We start from the raw sequence: 8,826 nt of genomic DNA, 5'->3' as shown, positions 1-8,826 counted from the left end.
ATAATTTTTAGGTTATTTCACATACCTGTGATCCTGCCAAACCTTAGAATACCCTGTAATAAATATAGCTTCCTGCTATCCTAGAATAAAGTCATCCTTCAAATCAATTGCTTGCTCATTCTCTCCATCTCTCTGTTTCTGTTTTTTCTCTCTATCTCTGTCTCTGAGATATAGTCGAAGCAAATAAAGATACTGTTTCACTATTAGTACTTCCCAACATATCCCATTTGCAAGTCCTGCCACAAACTCTTCATTGTTGATGTTATTCATAACCTATATAGATCTTTCATAAACAGGTTTTATAAATCAAAGAAGTGATCTGGTAGCCTTTGGACAGAGAGACTGAACTGATAATATCCTGGGGATAAATTTGTGCTTGTGATTCCACTGAGTAAGGTTTTAAGGAAACTTGGATCAAAAAATCCTATAATCTCCTTTTTTACACTTATTATAATGGAAAAAGATTTTCCAAGATTTTCCCCTCCCCCAAATTAAGGAGTTCAGACTATGATTAATTAGAGAGAGAGAGAGAGAGAGAGAGAGAGAGAGGGAGAGAGAGAGTTTCCCTTGTTTACCCAACACAAAATCAATGTTAATAGTTTTGGTTTTGTTTTTATAGTTAATATTATATAATACTGTGTCAAAAGCCTTAGAGAAAGTCAGAGGATCTGTATTAAGAGACCTGGCTCTGTTATTTATTATTTGAGATTTTGTTTAGGTTATTTACATCTTCAGAATCTTACTGTATTCACATGTAAAATGAGATTGGATTTGATGACCTTTGAGATTCAATCTGGTTCTAAATTCATCATTCTTTGGTCATATTATTTATCTAGAGATATATCTATGGAGAGGTCCCTGTATCCCTGACTCCTGCAATGATGATGTTACTGATGGTGTAGATGATTATAGAAATGAAGAGGACCAAGTGAGATAAAGATCGTAACTGCGTTTTGCCAACTTGAAAGCACTATTTGAATGACAGGTAACTCTAGGTGCCTTTCTATGATGAAGAAGATAGCAATGGCAATAATGATAGAAGGAAAGGATTCAGTGTGGCTTGTCACCTTGTCTCCACCCCACCAGTCAACTACACTTTTAGACACTCAATACAAAGTCCATGATTTGGAACCTAAGGGAAGTTTTGAGACTCCCTGTTCTTCTACTCTCTTATAGTAACTAAAATTGGAAAGAGGATTCAGTGAGTGGTTTGGTAACATTTAATCCATTCTGTCATTTTAGAGTTAAGAGAATGATTCAGTGGTTCCTCTGGGTCCTTGGGTTCTCAGGAGAGAAGAAAGAGGTCCTCAATAGGGGAGAAAAGTGTCTTCACAGAGGCTAGGAGAGCAAGAAGGACCTGGGCAGGAGGAATTGGGTTCTGTCAATTCAAAGACGTATCAGTAATAGGAGAGGTTGTGGGAGGAAATAGAAAGCTTCAAATAATATAGTTAGGAACAATTTCTTCCTCTGCTGGAGGGAGTGGGGTTGATCACATCCTTTGTAGCATAAGAGGCATAGTGGGCAGTGTTGAACTTGGAGTCAGGAAGACCTGTAGTTTACATCCTGTCTCACTCTCAGTGTGACTTTAGGTGAGATAAGTCATTGACTTTTCTCAATTGTAGTGTCCTCATCTAGGAAACAGGGGCAATATTACATACCTCATAGAGTTGTGAGGGTCATATGAGATCATGGAGGAGCTGGCATGATGATGATATAAGATCAGTGTGGAGGAGCCATGCAGCCTGTCTAGCTCCCTCTTTCTGTGAAGGTCTTTGTGTCTGGGAGAGGAACGTTTTCTCAGTATTTCCCAGTCAGAAGAGGGGAAGCTGTCCAGGCAGACCATCTTTCCCCAAACCTGTAGAATCAGAGGAAACACAGAAGGGAGAAACTTATAATCCTATAACCCCCAGACTTGACTCCAGAACACATTATAAATGACTTGTGCTCTACTCTGATAATTCCTATCTCCTTCCTTGTTTTGTAGAGAGAGTTTTCTGCTTAGGAATGGAGTTCTTTGGATTTCTCTTTCTTACTTGTGCCCCTCTCCTCCATCTACTAAATCTCCCCATCCTCCTAGTCGTGCTTTCCCTGATGAGTGCTGCTTCCTTGTTGTTTAACTGTTCTTTTTCTCTAGATCTGCTCATCTCTCTGGTTATGGGGATGCCCTTTTATTGGTGGTTCCATTTTCTTCAGTGAACATTGGTTTTTACTTGTTTTTAAGAGATTTCATTTTAATTTTTAAATCCAATGAATCCCCTAAGCTATTAATTATCCCTTCACTTTTCTCACATTGAAGAGAAATAATCTCTTATTATTTCTTTATTATACAAACTCAATTTAAATAATAATAAAAGAGTGAATTAAAAAATTAATATGTCCTTCATATAGAGCAATCTCCTGGAGAGAAGGGTTATAAGGAAGTCTTAAATTAGTTGACCACCTAGCTATGTGACCTTGGGGAAGTCACCTAAACCCATTGCTTTGGAAAAAACAAAAAACAAAAAAAAGAATATTCCTAAGGCAATTCAAATGTAAGGATCAAATGAGATAATATATATTTATAAAGTAAATTTAAAACCTTAAAATCATACTTAAATTGCAGTTATTATTGTGATTATTAAAGACAAGTATGGTGCCTGACAGACATGCTCAATAAATATTTATTGATTAATTATTAATCATAAAGCTCAAATTTTTGTTGTTCAGTCATTTTTTTAGTTGTGTCTAACTTTTTGTGATTTCACTTGGGTTTTCTTCGAAAAGACACCATAGTGGTTTGCTTTTGCCTTCTCTAGATAATTTTATATATATGTGGAAAGTGAAACAAACAGGGTTAAGTGACTTGCCCATGGTCTTGAAGCTAGTTAAGTGTCTGAGGCCAGATTTGAACTCAGAAAGATGAGTTTTCCTGATTCTAGGTCCAGCACTCTTATCTGTAGAGCCACCTAGCTGCCCTGAAATTCATATTCATGAGAAAAATCCAAATCAAATCATTATGAATTATTTTATATTAATCAAGTTTATGTGATCATTATTTTCTAATTGGAACAAGTAACTGGGATTGGCCAATGAAAATTCAATGCTCATAAGAATACAGAGAATGCGTTTCTAAAATAAGTATTTCTAAAGTAACTGCTTTGTGCCAAAGCATTATAATTAGTACTTTATAATTATTATTTCATTTGACCCTCACAAGAACTCTTGAGATATAATTGCCATTACTATCCTCATTTTACAGTTAAACAAATAGAGACAGAGAGAGGTTCAGTGACTTTCTGAAAGTGATAAATCATCTCCTGATAGAATCCACACAAGTAAACTTCAGGGATTGTTTTCAGTTGGTTCTACTGCTTTAAAAAAGGTAACCTGTAGAATTAATACTGCTCCCAGAACTGACAGTGCTTACAAAGGAGAAAATGAGATGATTCGTTCTTCCTTCCTGTCTATCTATATTCAAGTGAAGGAATAAGGTAAACCTATGTAGAGATAAAGGCCCTTGAGTGAAAGGTATTTGTTCTTATCTTTCTTTAGATTTGTTTTCCCCTTTCCCCATCCAGTAGGAAGAAATATCACATTAGGCTGTGACTTTATGAATTTGAAAAGATCAGGAGAGTAACAGACCAGGGTTCTAGGAGACATAGTCACTGATAGATTTTGTAGACAGTTATGTTGAATGAAAAACAAAGTCAGCTTGCCATGGTATCCAAGGAAGCCATAAAGAAAGCGTGGCAACTCATTCATCAACTATGCTACACTAAGAAGTGAATTTGGTGAGAGTGAATACTTTGTAGTAACTACTTTATAAAGATGAGTGGGTCCTCAGGCATTAGAGTGGTGAAATGTTTATAGTTTTGTTCTTGCTTACAAGAAGACAAAAAATGTTTAAATAGCTATAATACAAACCTCTGATGAAGAAGTTGGACCTGAGATCAATAAGCATTTTCATAAGAGTTCAAAAAAAAAAGAGAAAAAAGTGGCAGGAGAGAAGTTAGTGAAGCAAGAAAATTATGAAAAGAGGATTAATGACTTGGTAAAAGAGGCACAAAATTTGCTTTAAAAGATCTCCTTAGGGCAGCTAGGTGGCACAGTGGATAGACCACTGGCCCAGGAGTCAGGAGTACCAAATCCAGCCTCAGACGCTTAATAATTACCTAGCTCTATGACCTTGGCAAGTAACTTAACCCCATTGCCTTAAATAAAAAAAGAAATATCAAAAGATCTCTTTAAAAAACAGAATTAGACAAATGAAAAAAGAAGTACTAAAGAAAATAACTGTTAAGAATTAGAATTGGGTAAGTAGAAGCTAATGACTCCATGAGACACCAAGAAACAATTTTACAGTCAAAAAGGATGAAAAGAATCACAGAAAATATGAAATATATTATCTGAAAGATAAGTTACCTGGAAAATAGATTCAGAAGAGGTCATTTAAGAATTATTTGACTACCTGAAATTCATAATTTTAAAAAATGAGCCTGACTACAATATTTTATGAAATTATAAAGAAAACCTGCCCCAATATCTGAGATCCAGAGGATAAACACAAATGGGAAGTCTCTGGCAATCATCTTCTGAAAGTGCTCTCAAAATGAAAACTCCCAAGAATATGAATAGTCAAATTCCAGAGCTCCCAGGTCAAGGAGAAAATACCTATAGCAATCAGAAAGAAACAAGTCAAATAAAACATAATCATAGTCAAGATCACATAGATTTAATACCTTCCATGTTAAAGGAGCAGAAGAATTGGAATGTAATATATTGGAAGACAAAGAACTGGGACTACAAGCAAGAATAAACTACTCAGCAAAACTGAGTATAATCCTTCAGGAGGAAATAAAACCTTCCTGATGAAAAGACCAGAGCTAAATCGAAAATTGACATCAAATACAAGATTCAAGAGAAGCATAATAAGTTAAAAATGAAAAGAGTAATCATGAGGGACTCAATACAGTTAAACTATTTGCAATCTTATATAGGAAGATGACGCATGTAACTCTAAAGAAGCTTTATCATTTTTAGGACATGAGAGGGAGTCTACTTTGGACAGGGCAAAAGTGTGAGCTGATTATTTGGAATGATCCTCCCAAAACAAATGAAGGAATGAGAAAGAGAATGCACTGAGAAGAAGGAGAAGGGAGAGGTAGAATGGAAAAAATATTCTCACATAAACTAGTGAAGAATTTGTACAAGGAAGAATTTGTATAGTGGAAGGGCAGGCATGGGAGAGGGCAGATAATGCTTGCACCCCACTCTCATTGGAACTGGTTCAAAGAGGGAAGAATATATACACATTCATTTGGATATAGAAATCTATAGAATTCAATAGGGAAATAGAAAGATAAAGGGATCAGATATAAGGGGAGATTGTAAAGGGATGCTAGATTGAGGGAGTCAGTAATCAGAATTAAAAGATACTTTTGAGAGGATTAAGAGAAAAAGAGAGAAAGAGAGAGTGAGAGCAATGGAGAGAGAAAGAGAGAGAGAGAGAGAGAGAGAGAGAGAGAGAGAGAGGGAGAGAGAGAGAGAGAAGTATAAAAAGAATGGAGAGAAATGCATAGTAATTATGACTATGATTGTAAATGGGATGATCTCACCCATAAACAACAGAAGTGGATAGCAAAATAGATTAGAAATTAAAATCTAGCAATATGTTATTAAACAAGAGATACTTTTGAAATAAAAGACATACACAGAGTAAAGATAAGGGGCTGGAGCAGAAAATCTTATGTTTTAGCTGAATTAATTGGGTAACAATCTTGATCTTAGACAAAGCAAAAGCAGATAATCAAGCAAATATGGACAATGAAGTATCATCAAAAAACTTTTATAGCAAATTTCTCTTATAAGGATTCATTTCTCAAACATACATGAATCAAACTTATGAAAATAATAGTCATTCCCCAATTAATAAGTGCTCAAAGGGCATATATAGGCAATTTTTAGAAGAAATCAAAACTGTCTAAAATCACATTTTAAAAGAGCTCTAAATCACAATTAATTAGAGAAATGCAAATTTAAACAATTCTGGGTTACCACCTCACACCTATTTAAAATGGCAAATGCTGGAGGAGATGAAAGAAAATATGTTCACTAATAAGCTGTTGATAGAATTCTATAGTCTACCAACCATATGAATAAATATGGAACTGTGGCCAAAGGTCTATAAAACTGTGCATACCTTTGATCCAGTAAGACCATTGCTAGGTCTGGAACCCAAAGAGATCAAAGAAACAGGAAAAAGATCTGTATGTCCAAAAACAATTATGGTAATTCTTTTTGTGTGTGTTAGCAAAGGACTGCAAACTGAGAGATGCTGACCAATTGGGGAATGAATAAACAAGTTGTGGTATATGATTATGATAGATTCCTGTTGTTCAATAAGAATTGGCAAGAGGAAAGGGTAGTTAAAGGGGAAAAAACATAGCAAGACTTGAATAAACTGAAGAAAAGTGAAGTGAGAAGGCCCAGGAGATACTTGTGCACAGTAAAAACAATATTCTAATGATGATCAACTGTGAAAGTCTTGGCTTCTTTGATCAATACTATGACCCAAGACAATTCCAAAGGACTCACAATGAAATAAAATGTTATCTACCACCTGAGAGGGACCTGATTAACCATGAGTTCAATTTACATTGAAGTATAATTTTCTTTTTCTTTTCTTTTTCTGTTTCTTTCTCTATGAGTAATGTGGAAATATATTCTACATAATTTCATATGAATAATTTTGATTATCTTACCAGTGGATGGAGGAGAGGTAGGAGAAAGGCAGAGAATTTAAACTCAAAATCTATAAAGAAAAGGACATTTATAATAACTAATAAATAATCAAAGGAAAAAGGATGATTAATTAAGACAAGATCAAAATCTAAATGGCAGAGTGGAACCAATAGACCATGACTTTTAACTCTGTGACCCTGGTTAAGTCATTTAACCTGTTTATTTCTTCATTTCTAAAATAGAAAGGGTAATAGCACTAGCCCCCAAGAGTTCATATAAAGAAAGAGATGTTATTTATAAAATTCTTGCAAACCTTAAAGTATGTATAAATATATAAATCTATATAGTGCTAACTTAAAAGCAAATGCTAATTTATATGTAATGCTAACTTATAAAAAAAGAATTGACCCATTTTTTAAAATTTCGGTACATTTTGCTTGACTTCACTTTCATATTCAAATGAATCCATCCCATGTCCCTTACCCACTGAATATCTCTGAAAAGAAAGAATAAAAAAGAAAAAAATAAAGCTTTGCATATTCATCCAACAGGTCAATTGAGTCTGACAATTTATACCCTGCTCCACATCTGGGATAAGGAGAAGCTCAATGGAGCATGAGGTGATACCAGTAAGTAGGGGAGTAGACCCAGAAGTCAGAACATGGAGGTTGAACTTTGGCTCTGAAATTGGGAGCATCCCATCAAGAAAAGAGGCCCTAGAGGAACCAAGGCAGACTTCAGAAACACTACAATTTTTTTCTGATATTTTGGGATCATAATCAATGAAAGAGGGAAAGCCTAGTGCTAGAGAAGGTGTTTATAAAGCCTAGGAAGAGTGAACAGCGTTAGATATTCCTGTGCTGTGGGTCAAACAGCAAGATGAGTATACAGAGGAGAAAGATAACTAAGGACAAATCCTGTTTCCTTTAGACACCCCAACTTTGAATGATCCAACAGAAAGGACTAGATGCTTTTAAATACTCCTTCCAGGCTGTCTACCTTGGAATTATCTTGAGCCTTTGGGTTCTTGGGCTTTTGCCTCTCAGAAGAACCTGTGCACTCTGTCCTGAGGTTTCAAGCCTGGGTACCTTTTACTGTTTAGGGAAGGGTGGTTGACACAATTAACTGATTTCTACACAGACATTTGATGTACCCCCTTGAGTCTGAATGTTAGTCTCCTAGGTCTACTACTAACAATCACTTCCTGAGCAGTCCCTGGAGGCATTGTTCAGGAGAAGTGTGTAGATCCATTAATAAGAAGGGAGCCTTGAAGGAAGTAATAAAGAGGAAAACAAAAAATAGGAGGCATCTGTGAACAGAAAATCAAAACTTTATTATTACTCAGGATAAATGAAGAAGAGTAGGAGGGCTTAAATTATTGGGGGGAGAGGAGAAGAGATGAGACAAAATCAAATCATAAACCTTGATTCTCTCCATCCCCTATGAACATCTAAATTGTTTAAATCCAGGGGGAGTGGAAGGAGGCTAAGGAGTGAGGAGAAAAAGGAGCAGAGTCAATAACCTCTTCTACTCTTCTCAGGCAAGAGAATCGGAACAACAGCAACCACCACAGTTATCACAGCCATCCTCAGACTGTTGACTATGCCCATTGCCACTGTCATAGCAGGCAGACCTCTGGCACCTGCATCTGTGGGATCTTCTGTGATGGGAAATGAGGCAGCAGCCACCCCCGGAGCCAGAGCTGGAGCCACAGCATCTACCAGGGCTGCCACTTACTCCAGAGATGGAGACACAGTAGGAACAGACTGGTGGAGGGCATGGAGCCTGGGGAGGACATTTTGGGGGGGCACTTGGGAGGACATTTGGGGGTCTGGCACTTTGGGAGTAGTTGGCATTGTTGCTGGTTTTATTGACAGGACATCTCTGGTTGAGTTCAGCAACCCTGAAATAGAATAACAATATTTAAATATATGAAACTTTTGTTCACTTGTAATCAATCCCTCTCATTGGTAATTTTTTCCTACAACACATTAGTATCCAGAAAACAAAGACTTAATTTTAATTTTTTTTCTACCTAAATGCATTTTGGTTGGAATTTGAGAATCGTAACTATCTCTCCCCCCTCTCTCTTCCTCTCTCTCTCTC

The 8,826-nt window shown here is 36.2% G+C and overlaps 1 long non-coding RNA gene across 1 annotated transcript; it reads left to right on the top strand.

Annotated features, from left to right (window-relative positions):
* Positions 1-860: 860 nt before the first annotated feature.
* On the top strand, positions 861-8,620 carry LOC141490111 (uncharacterized). The gene is made up of 3 exons (XR_012469062.1): positions 861-985; positions 7,272-7,349; positions 8,261-8,620. It is a non-coding gene; the product is annotated as an uncharacterized LOC141490111 (long non-coding RNA).
* Positions 8,621-8,826: the final 206 nt, after the last annotated feature.

The sequence above is a fragment of the Macrotis lagotis genome, chromosome 5 (genome assembly GCF_037893015.1).
Source record: "Macrotis lagotis isolate mMagLag1 chromosome 5, bilby.v1.9.chrom.fasta, whole genome shotgun sequence".
NCBI lineage: Eukaryota > Metazoa > Chordata > Mammalia > Peramelemorphia > Peramelidae > Macrotis > Macrotis lagotis.
This window is presented reverse-complemented; position numbering and strand designations above follow the sequence as displayed.